Below are 12,046 nucleotides of genomic sequence, written 5' to 3' on the forward strand. Positions count from 1 at the left end.
AAAAAACTAATCAAATATATTCCAAAAGTTAAAAAAATTAAAAATTAAAACTCAAAAAAACTCTACAAAATCACAAAAAAACTAAAACTTGTAAAAAACTTAAAAAAAGCAAAAAAATAAAAAAAAACCTAAAAAATTCTAACAATATAAAAATAAAAAATATCTAAAAAAACAATATAAAAAATCTAAAAAATTCAAAAATTCTAATAAATCAAAATAAATTCTAAAAAAAATCTAAAAATTTAAAAAATCTTCTTTCAAAGCCATATAAAATATAGATTTTCAAACCGAGTTCAGGCTCATAATAAAAAAATATAATAAAAAAACTCAAACAACTCTTAATAAAATCAAAAAATTTATAAATAATTAAAAAATCAAAAAATTCTAAAAAATAAAGAAAACGTAAAAAATAAAAGAATTCTAAAATAAAAAAAATTCAGAAAAAAGTCTAAAAAAAGAAAAACTAAAAATTTAAAAATTTAAAAATTTCCTTTTTTTAATTTTTTCTGAATTTTTTTTTTATTTTTTATAATTTTTTTTATTTTTTTGAATTTTTTGAGTTTTTTATTATATTTTTTTTAATATGGATCGATCCGGGTAGTATCCATCCATTTAAAATTATCTGGATATGGATCGGATCATGATCCAATATTAATGAATCAGATCATGATCCAATCCATATCATCCATTGACAGGCCTATCTTAAAACTCGTCCTACTACTTAATTAAGTGATTTTAACCGCCCATGGTATTATAGCCTAGTGGCATCTTGGGGTGGGATAAGGCTTATGACCATTAGGTCATGGGTTTGATTCCCACAAGGGGGTTTTCCCAGATTTATTGGGTTTCCTCCTGAATTGGTGTATGATGATCGGGTGGTTCCGCTAGTGGCACGATGATACTCCAGTGGCCCGTCAGTGATCCAAATTTGCCGTTAAAAAGTGATTTTAACCCATCCTGATCTACTCCCTTTTTCTATCCGGCACTTCACAACCTATCCTAACCTAGTGACTAATTTTGTTTGGCCCATCTTAATCCATCTTAAAATTTAAAATGTTCATATCAACCCAAAATAGAATGGATGGACTTGTTTTGCCAAGCCTAGTATAAACCATAGTATTATTTAGTTAAGAGATACTAAACAAACCAGAAACATAGATTCAAACACCAATCTCATTGTAACCATATTAAATTTACATGTAGGTTTTGCGAATGTGCGTAAGTGCGTTAAACATCATTTAAAGATAGTTTAGGAGTTGTTTAAGATATGAATTCTGTAATTCTACTATTTGTATAGTGTGGATGTCTTACCATTACTATTGTTGAAACTTGAAACCTTATTCACCATAAAATGCTTTTAATATTCTTATACATCCTTTGAGATTTAATTCTTATTATTGTTTGTTTATATTTGGTTTTTTATATCATTCAATGAAATTTAGTTTTCCCAACTGTTATCACTACTATAAGCCCTAGAGTTGGGATATATGTTTTGGTATGCATGCGATTAATTTATTTGTTTGTACTCATTATCGCATCTTCTCTGTAATTATGAATTTGTGCTATGTTTGTTTTGACGTTTATAGATTAGTGTCCACTATTAGGGGAGGGGTGGTCATCACTCATCACTCACTCATCACTCATAACACTCAATCAAGTTCCGTCATGTCATTGGCATTGCGTCCATTTGTTGCCCTCTATGCGGTGAAAATGATGAATCAACCTCTCATCTCTTTGTGGAATGTCTCGTGAGCTCTTGGCAAATGATATCGAGTTGGATGAAGATCCCCCAATTTATGCTTTCACCATCGAGGACCTCCTTCAGATACACAAGAATATTAACGCATCGGAGATCATGAGAAAACTTGTTCATGCTATTGTCCTTATCTCTTGTTGGAGCATATGGAAACTTCGTAATGATTTCATCTTCTCCGGCAATCGAGTGGACATCACAAGACCTCTTGGCAGAAATCAAATCTACTAGCTTTCTTTGGGTTAAACATAGGGCTAAAATGCATATGTTAGATTGGTCGGATTGGTGTAGCTTCAATTTTTTGTAAACTTCATTCTTTTGATCTAGCTTCTTGCTAGCTCGTCTTTTTTAATAAAATCAGCCGTTAAAAAAATGTTCCGTCACGCGTGAAAAAAAATCACGGAAACCCATCACATACAAACCATCACGCGTTGAACTATTATGTGGTGGTGGACTTTTTGTTTGTTCCACGCGTGAAAAATGGCCCATCACAGACCATCCCCACTACCCTTATACCAGACATGTGACTATAACTAAATGTACTCCAATAACTCCTCATTCCTGTCCTACTTGTTGGGTTTACCACAAAATGTCATCGGGTTTTGATAGTGTGGCACCATCAATGAGTATTGGTGAGAAAAATATTTATTAAAATGGTGTTCTTTAAAAAGTATTTATTAATATAGTGTTTTAAACAATTAGTTACATCCTTTACCCTAAAAAAACAATTACTTATGTCTCTCTACTATTAACAAGGATAAAACATATTGTATGTTTATTAAACAAAAAATAAGGAAAAAAAGAACAATATAACGATCACTGAAAAAAAAAGGTTTAAACCTTAACACTATATATTAACTTAATTGATTATACAAAATGTTGTATAAAAGCAAACAGTAAAATCGTTTAGTATATCTGTTAATATAAGTTAATATAAAAATGTATGAATAAAAATAAAATTGTTGTTTGTTTTGTACAAATTGATATGACTTTAAGTAGATTAATTGTTCAAAAATACATCACATTTTTTTTAATTTAATCTATACATATAATAAAAGAAACCATGTTAGGGACACATGGCGTTCTATGAGGCAGTCTTAATTATTTTTCTAAATATTTATTATGGAAAGTCAATTGTTAATAATATTAAATTTAAAATTTGTAGAAGACATTTTAATGATAAAGACAAAGATAACTGATAATAATATATTAATTATTATAATCATATATTAATTGTTAAAATCTACAAAAAAAAAAATATTAGCATTTTAAATATTTATAATGATAATGATTTTATTTAATTGGTAGTTTTAATCTATACTATATAATAAAAGAAACCTGATTTTGGACACGTGTCATTCATTGAATATGTCTACATTTGTAATTTCCTACCTTTTCATACTTAATATTATTATTTACCAACTTGACACTTTTTTATTTAGTTTACCCTTATCTCATATTTTATGAAAAAAAATATATCGATTATTCTATCTCTTATTTTCATATTGCATTTTTTTAAAAATTTAGTTTGTACTTATATTTTCCGTTCAAATGGGACAGAAGTAAAATTATTGGGTTTAACATTTGTAATTAGTTATTTTTTTTATTAAGATGCTATCGTTCTATTTGCTCATCTTCAAAATGATCAGAAAAAAAAAAAAAAACTCAGTTATTTTTGTTTCTAGGAAATCATAATCCTTTTATTTGATTCAATCATTCTAGAAGTTTTAAAACTAAAATATAATCTATCATAATCAAATTCACATTTCAAAACCCTCAAAATTCGACCATTCAATAATCACAATTACTCACACGTATAAGCCCATATATAATCTAACCTACTTTTAATAAAAGATTCCAATTAATTCCACGTGAAATTTATAAAGACTTTTTGTTATACACTTAATTTCATATATGATCTAATCTAACTTTTAATAATGTATATATGTGTGGACGCTCGGAGGGCAAAAGTAAAATTGCACTAATTTTAACGTTATTTCACTAAACTTGTGAAAATAACATTAAAAGCGGTGGACGGTTAATAATGCATCATCATCATGTGGTGGCGTTGATAGCAGAAAGACAAAAGGGAACATGCATTAATCGGTCTTTGTCCCAATTGCTAAGTGTTATGTGCCTTATGTCCAAAGCTTGATGCAAAACTACTATCGAGTCGGGGGTCTTACTGAAAGCAACCTCTACATCTTACTCTCCTCAAACCCTACCTTTGCTTTGCTATTTGTGGGATTTACTGAGTATGATGATGATGATGATTTAGTATATATAATTAGAGTTATTCAACCCGTATAATACACGGGGTTTATAAAGATATAATTTTTTTATTATTTAGTTTATAAAATTACATTTATCCAACCCGTGTAATATTAATATACAAGGTTACAAAATTACATTTATTTAACCCGTGTAATACACAGTGTTTTTAAAGATATAATTTTTTTTATTATTTAGTATATATAATTAGATTTATTCAACCCGTACTATACACGGGTTTTTATTATTTGGTATATAAAATTACATTTATTCAGTACAATACATGAGGTTCTTAGAGATATAATTTTTTTATTATTTAATATATAAAATTACATTTGTTCAACCCGTGTAATAAACGAGATTTTTAAAGAATAATTGTTTTAATTAGTATATAAAATTACATTTATTCAGCCCGTATAATACACGGGGTTCAAACCTAGTTAACAATAAAGAAATAGCATATTAGCCTAGATGAGCGTGAAAAGTATTTTTTTCTATTAAATAGTTGAAATTTTTAAAAAAGATCATTTTTAAAGATGGGCAACGAATAAAATTATGATGTTTTATTTCAGTATTTAATATATTTATATTCTTATTTAACATGAGTTTACTGAAAAAATAATAATAATAAAAAGAGAAGAGTTATAAACTGTGGCAAAAAATATAAAAAAAACTATATGGGTTGATTGGAGTAAAAAAATTATTATATTGATCCAATAAAAGAAAAAAATTATAAAAAAGTAATAAAGTAGAAGTCTTACGTTGGGTTTCAAAAAATAAAGTGTTGATTAAAATAAATAATAAAATTCATGAATTAGTTTCTATTTAATAAGATGAAGAGAGAGCTAACTTTTAAAACACTATTTTGGTAAATATTTTTCAAGGAACACTATTTTGGTAGATATTTTTTTCATCAACACTACTTTGGAAAAAAAAAAAACTCCACCATCAATGGTGGTGAGATCATGCCACGATGTCTATGGGATATGAAACCCAAGATGACATGAGGCGTGTGAACCAATCGTAGGTTTTATAATAATTATGGGCTTACTAGGTTAGGGACCATGGGGACGGTTCCGGTACAAACAATATTTATCCTACAAACCGTAAGAACAGATCCTAGCACTTAAAAAAGTTAAATTAGCACAAACTAAAACAATACATACATCAAAGTAGCACTTTTAAATTATATTAGCACAATAAAATTAATCAAGATAATTGATTTTAGCACATATGTGAAATGATATCAGCACATTGAAAATAAAAGGAAGATTCAAATAAAGAATTGCTTGTTAGGATAATTATAAAGAATTCAAGATAATTGATATTATTTAGGTTATCATTTTACCATTTCTCTATAATTGGTTGGATGCTACATGTCACTTTCTAAATAGTTCTTACAATTTGTATACGAAATATGGTTTGTATTTGATCCTACTCCTAGGGACCCTAGTCTTATAAATGAGACTAGTGTAGGCCACAAACACTCTTCGAAGCCTAAACATAAATTGGTGTTTTAGAGTCTCCCTATGAAGGACAAGGTTGAAACCCCTCATGGCTAACAAAACCTCCCATGCACCACACTCTCTCTCTCTCTATATATATATATATATATATATATATATATATATATAGAGTGCGGATCCTACGGAAAGCGTGTTTTTCCTAGAAAGTCTAGGAAGCGATCTGGGTCATCCAATGGGTGTGTTTAATGGTTGAGATCATCTTGGTGGCATTTTGGTAATATGTGTATCTTAAAAATATGATTATTTAATTAATCAAGGGTAGATATGTCATTTAGCTTCTTTTAAATATGGAAATAATTGTCATTCCATAACCACTCCACATTTCATGCAATTCTCTCTCTCTCCCTTTCTCTCTCTCTCTCTTCCTTCTATCCTTCATGAAGAAACATGATGTGTGTAAAATGCAACATATAAATCACATCAATTAAGGCATAAAACTAACCCTTTTTAAGTACTAATGTTGGAAAAAGAGTGTTTTTGTCTTCCTTTTGTATTTTCAGGATGAAATGAGCTCAAAATCACAAAAGAAGCAAAAAGACAACTAATTCTAGCATAAATACAAGAAAAGGAACAAAAGTAGACTGCCCGGACCCTCAACGGCACCTCCCAAGGCAAAGAAGAGAAAATAGAGACTGAACACGCCCCGTGTCCAGCGAACACGGGGGCGTGCCCAGGAAGCAGCAGAAAAGACAAATCAGTAGAAGCTTCCATTGCCCACCACGGGGCCGTGTCCAGCGGGCACGGGAGCGTGGTGAAAGTACAGCAGGCGCATTAATTGTAATTGCGAATTACAATTAATGAAGAGAGAGAATGTCAGACGGGCACGGGGGCGTGTCCAGCAGACACGGGGCCGTACCCAGCCTTCTGTTCAGCCTATAAATAGGGGTGCTTGGCTTCATTCCATTTCATCCCTTGGCACACCACCTCTCTCACACTTCACCCACCACCCACCACCACCATAACACCATCATCCACAACCATCATCCATTGTCCATCGTAGAGTGTGTGAGTCGTCTCGGGATCCAAGATTGATCGTAAGAGTTCTTGACAATCAAGGCCATGTTTGCCTAAGTCTCTTACATCACTTGGTGAAGACAAGTGTTTAGTATAATACTTTTTATTTTTAATCTTTTGCACTTTTTATTTGGTTTTGTGTTAATGACTTTAATAACTAGTTACTTATGTTGAAGGTGATCTTTCCTTATCGTTTGTCCGTGGTGTCTTGGCGTTATTTTACTGTCTATATAAAATAAAAGATTTTCACCATTCATATCTCCACGGTCTATATGGAGGTATGTTGGCTACCTGGTCGGGGGTTAAGGGAACGGTTTGGTAAGGGTCTTGCCCTTGTTCAGCGTTTAGAGGTCCTGCTTGGGACCTGGGTCAAATTTAGTAGGATCTCCTTCAATGCCCATAGGTATTGGATGGCGGGGATCCAAACTCTTTGACCCCCTCATAAGTTAACTACTATTAATACTATAACCCGGCTATTTAGGACTGTATCCTTGCTGACTCAGACTACTTAGCCGAGGGTAACGTCACCGCCGAAAGCGGGGCCTACCACAATTTGCATTAATAACTTAATTCTTTATCTTTCAATAATCCGACCCTTTAGGATTGTATCCTTGCTGACTCAAACTACTGGGTTGAGGGTAACGTCGCCTTCAAAAGAGGGGCCTACTACAATAACTAAGATAATCTCTTAAACAAGTGCAAAAGTGCGAAAATAATCAAAGGTTGTACTAATACACGTGTCGGATCCAAGTGATTCATCTTGTCTATCTGTTTTTATTTTATTTTATTTTTCAGCATTTAGTTAGTTTTTATTTTCTTAGATTAAAACATTTTTCTCACTTTTTGATTTGGTTAGACGTTGAGGATAAACCGGTATTAAAAGCTCTTGTGTCCTTGGACGACCTCGGTATCTTACCAACACTATACTACGTCCACGATGGGTGCACTTGCCCATATGTGTGTTTAGTGTTAGTAAATATCGTGTTTTTATAAATTTAAAACTTGGCTAAAAGTGTAAAAAGGGCTTAAATATACATCTAAAATATATTACACTACACACGCATCAAGTTTTTGGCGCTGCTGCCGGGGACACAAGGATTTTAAGAAAGTTAGGAATCAACGACCTAATCATATTTTTATTTTTCTTTAATTTTTTAGGATTTTTTCTTAGATTTTCAGCTTCTGCAGAGCTCAACACGGGGCCGTGCCTGGTCGGACACGGGTCGTGTTCAGCATCGTCACTGGCAGTTTTTGTTTTCCAAGTTACAGAAGGCTGACCACGGGGCCGTGCCGGTGCAACACGGGGCCGTGTCCAACTTCCAGTAACTGGGATCTGGAAAACAATCACTGAAATTCCGACCACGGGCCGTGTTCGCTCAACACGGGGCCGTGGTGAACCTTCTGACCAATATTCTTTTTTGTTTTTATTGCAGGACTTGGAACCCGACGCCACCCTCACGTAGTGTATGAGCTCCAGTTCCAATAAAGACATAAAAGAACCACTAGAAGAACCCGAACGCTTTCTCAGAAAAAGGTTAAAAGCCAAAAACCAAGAGAAGGTTTCGGGTGATCCACCTCCAATGGCGGACCAACGTACCCTTATAGATTATCTACGACCCACCGTAGGTAATCTAGGCGCCGCTATCAATGCTCCGAATGTCGAAGCCAGTAACTTCGAACTTCGGCCACATTTGATACAAATGCTCCAAAACTCCGCAACCTTCCATGGGCTTGCGGACGAGGATACCCATCTACATATAACTAATTTCTTGGAAATATGTGATACCTTTCGGATCAATGGAGCATCAAACGACGCCATCCGCCTCCGTATGTTTCCCTTCTCACTAAAAGACCGAGCGAAAGCTTGGCTCAACACCCTCCCAGCTGGATCGGTAAACACCTGGGATGAACTAGCCCAAAAATTTCTATATAAGTATTTCCCTCCTTCTAAAACTGCTAAGTTAATGGCTGAAATTAATACATATTCACAAGAGGACGGGGAATCCTTATATGAAACTTGGGAAAGGTTCAAGGAGCTATTACGCAAATGTCCCCATCACGGCCTCGCAATATGGCAACAAGTATCCACTTTTCTATAATGGATTGTTGCCACACACTAGGCAGACACTTGATTCTAGCTCCGGGGGACTTTTAGGTAATCGACGCCCACACGAAATATATAATCAAATTGAGGAAATTGCTCAAACCAATTTTCAATGGCACACCCCCCGGGGAAATAAGTCTATCGCCCCGGGCGCCCATAAGGTCGATGAAAGCACTTCTTTACAAGCACAAATCGAGGCTCTTTCTTCAAAGATAAAAAAATTGGAAATGATAAAAACAGTCTCGGTTATGGCTTGTGAAGGGTGTGGTGGGTCACATGAAAATTGGAGTTGCATGAAAGAAACAGACGATCAACAAGAAATGGTAAACTACATTGATAATAGACCTAGGCCGTCGGGTCCCCCAACGGGGACTTACAACCAAGGATGGCGAAACCACCCAAACCTTGGTTGGAGGGAACCCGGCAATAGTAGTAACCAACAAACCCAACGAACAAATTTTCAGCAACCAAGAAATGAGTCACAAAATTTCACTCAACAACAAGGTGGACGAGAAAGGCTCGAAGATACTATATCTCGCCTCGTCTCTGACACTGATAAGAAAAACTCGGAAAGATTTCTACAATTAGAATCTAATTTTAGAAATCAACAAGCTAGCATTCAAAACATAGAAAAACAATTAAATCAAATAGCTCAAAACTTTTCCGAGAGACCACAAGGCGCATTACCCAGCAATACCGAAACAAACCCAAAGGCGCAAGTTCACCTCATCACACTACGAAATCGCACCGTAGGGCCTGCAGAAGTGCCACCGCCAACGGAAGAAACAATACCAACACCTCTGCAGGAGAAGAACTCTCCTCCACCACCAGAGCCGACCAAGGCTCCTCGAGTTCCGTACCCCAGTAGGTTAATTCGTCAAAAGACAAATGAGCAATTCGCAAAATTCGAAAGTCTGTTAAAATAATTGCACGTCAATATTCCTTTTATCGAAGTCCTAACCCAAATGCCCAAATACTCTAAATTCATGAGGGACTTCCTTACGCATAAGAGGAAAATTGAAAATTTGCAATTAGTTAATTTAGGCGAAGAATGCTCTGCTCTCGTGCTCAAAAAACTTCCCCAAAAGAAAATCGATCCCGGAAGCTTCACGATTCCATGCTCAATAGGGGAATCGCCCGTTCGCAATGCCTTAGCCAACCTAGGAGCTAGCATTAAGCTCATGCCCTCGTCAATGTTCAAAAGGCTCGGCTTGGGAACCACGAGCCCTACAAAAATGAGCATACAACTCGCTGATCGATCCGTCAAATTCCCACAAGGTGTCATCGAGAATGTCTTGGTAAAGGTAAGCAGATTCGTTTATCCAGCTGACTTTGTCATACTCGATATGGAGGAAGACACCGAGGTCCCACTTATACTAGGGAGACCCTTCCTTGCCACAGCCCAAGCAGTGGTGGATATGAATGACGGGACACTCACCTTGAGGTATGGGGATGATGAAGTGAGATTCGGAGTTGGGAAGAGAATAGAAGATGACGACCCGGTCAATTACATGAAGGTTATTGATTCGAGCTTGGATGCTGCTCTCCGACGGTGTAACATGGGACGCCAAGCATCCCACTCAGAAAATATATAACCTCGAATCGGGTCTAGCCAAGGACCCTTATAAACGTGGCGCACCATGGAGGCATTCCGCGGAACTATCCTTAGTTTAGTTTAATCTTTTAGTCTTATTTTGCAGAATAAAACACACTCATGGTGGTAATGGATGAAAAAGGGAACGAGAAAAATGGAACCATGCACGAAGAACAGAGCAACCCGACACAAATCTCCATCACAGAAGGCTCAATACGGGCCGTGCCCAACCAACACGCCCCCGTGCTGAGCCACCTGCAGGAAAACACCCAGTTCAGGTAACTGGACACGGGCCGTGTTCAGCGGACACGCCCCCGTGTCCAGGCTTCTGTTTCAATTCTCTAATTTTTGTTACTGGCACTTGACCACGGGGCCGTTCCCGGTCACCACGGGGCCGTGTCCAGGATGCCAGTAACATAAATCTTTGCTTTTTAAACCACTTTTACACATCCTAATCGACCAAAAACCTTATTTTTGGACACATTGAGGACAATGTGTAATTTAAGTGTGGGGGGGGGGGGGGATGCTAAAACCTTGAATTTTGCAAATCCTAAACACAAGCCTTACACAAAACTCTATTGGAACCGCTAAACACCCCAAATTTTTTCAAAAAAACTTTTTCATTTTTTTTATTTACTTGTCTTAAGTTTAAGTTGGGAATAACAAGTTCTAAAAATGTTATATTTTTACAAGTTTACAACCAATAGCGTCGTGATAACAAAGAACCAACATAAGAAAATTATGAAACGGCATAACAAGTCTAGTTAAAAATTCGATTATATATACTTGATCACATTAAAAACCCATTCCCACAAAAGTGAGTTTTGAGCCTTTATTGAGCATAAAAATATACATATTTAGACTAAATGCTCATTTTTCGTTTCTTGTGTGAATAGCCGCTTGGTTCTTACAACTCTAGAACTTGCCACGACGATACATTCCCGGTCCTTACCAACTTAAATCCAAGTAAGTAAATGATGGAGGCATTAGGACTAACCATTTTTCTTTCAAAACCATTATTTTTCATTTTTTTTATCACCTACCCAAAATCCCCCTAGATAGCCCCTTTGAGCCTAAACCTTTCATTTCATTACCCCAAAACCCTTTTCGACCACCAAAAACCATTTTTATTTTTCACCCTTTATTTTAGTAACAAGCTCGGTTCTTCGTAAACTCGCCTTTTTATGTGAAAAAAAAATGATGAAGTCAAAAACAAACAAAAGCTATATAAAAGCTTGTTTGGAGGAATACTTCAAAATAAAAAGTCGCTAAAGACAAGGTATTTTACGAAAACCGACGCTTTTACGATTTTTCGCCCTTTTTACTAACCACTAACCCAACCACCCACCTTTAACCCAAGCCTAACCCTTCACCCAAAAGTCCTCTTGATATTTACAAAGGTAAAAAGTTAAAAAGGAGGAGGATTGATTGCTTGGCAAGCCTATGGAAGGCGTAAGTTCCATGCCGCTCTCGAGTGATTCACTAAAAATATACACCTTCGGCCGAGTGTTGAGTGATCCCCCGTGAGGTATGTGAGCTTGTATATAAATGGAATTTTAATAAGGCATGCTATGCCCAAATAAGTAATTTATCTTATGAAACGTTCAAAATAAATCATAACGAATAGGATTGTAAATAAATAAAAATAAAACTTACAAAGACCTGGGATTCCCGACACTCTAGGACAAGCTAAAAACTTTCTCTTCTACCTATTCCATTTGGGAGTGTAAGCCACATTTAAAGAGTTTTGCTTGAGGACAAGCAAAAGTTCAAGTGTGGGGGTA

General features: G+C 35.3%; 1 non-coding gene across 1 annotated transcript; it reads right to left on the reverse strand.

Annotated features, from left to right (window-relative positions):
* Positions 1-8,522: 8,522 nt before the first annotated feature.
* LOC118490915 lies at positions 8,523-8,629 on the reverse strand. The gene has a single exon (XR_004890140.1). It is a non-coding gene; the product is annotated as a small nucleolar RNA R71 (small nucleolar RNA).
* Positions 8,630-12,046: the final 3,417 nt, after the last annotated feature.

The sequence above is a fragment of the Helianthus annuus genome, chromosome 3 (genome assembly GCF_002127325.2).
Source record: "Helianthus annuus cultivar XRQ/B chromosome 3, HanXRQr2.0-SUNRISE, whole genome shotgun sequence".
NCBI lineage: Eukaryota > Viridiplantae > Streptophyta > Magnoliopsida > Asterales > Asteraceae > Helianthus > Helianthus annuus.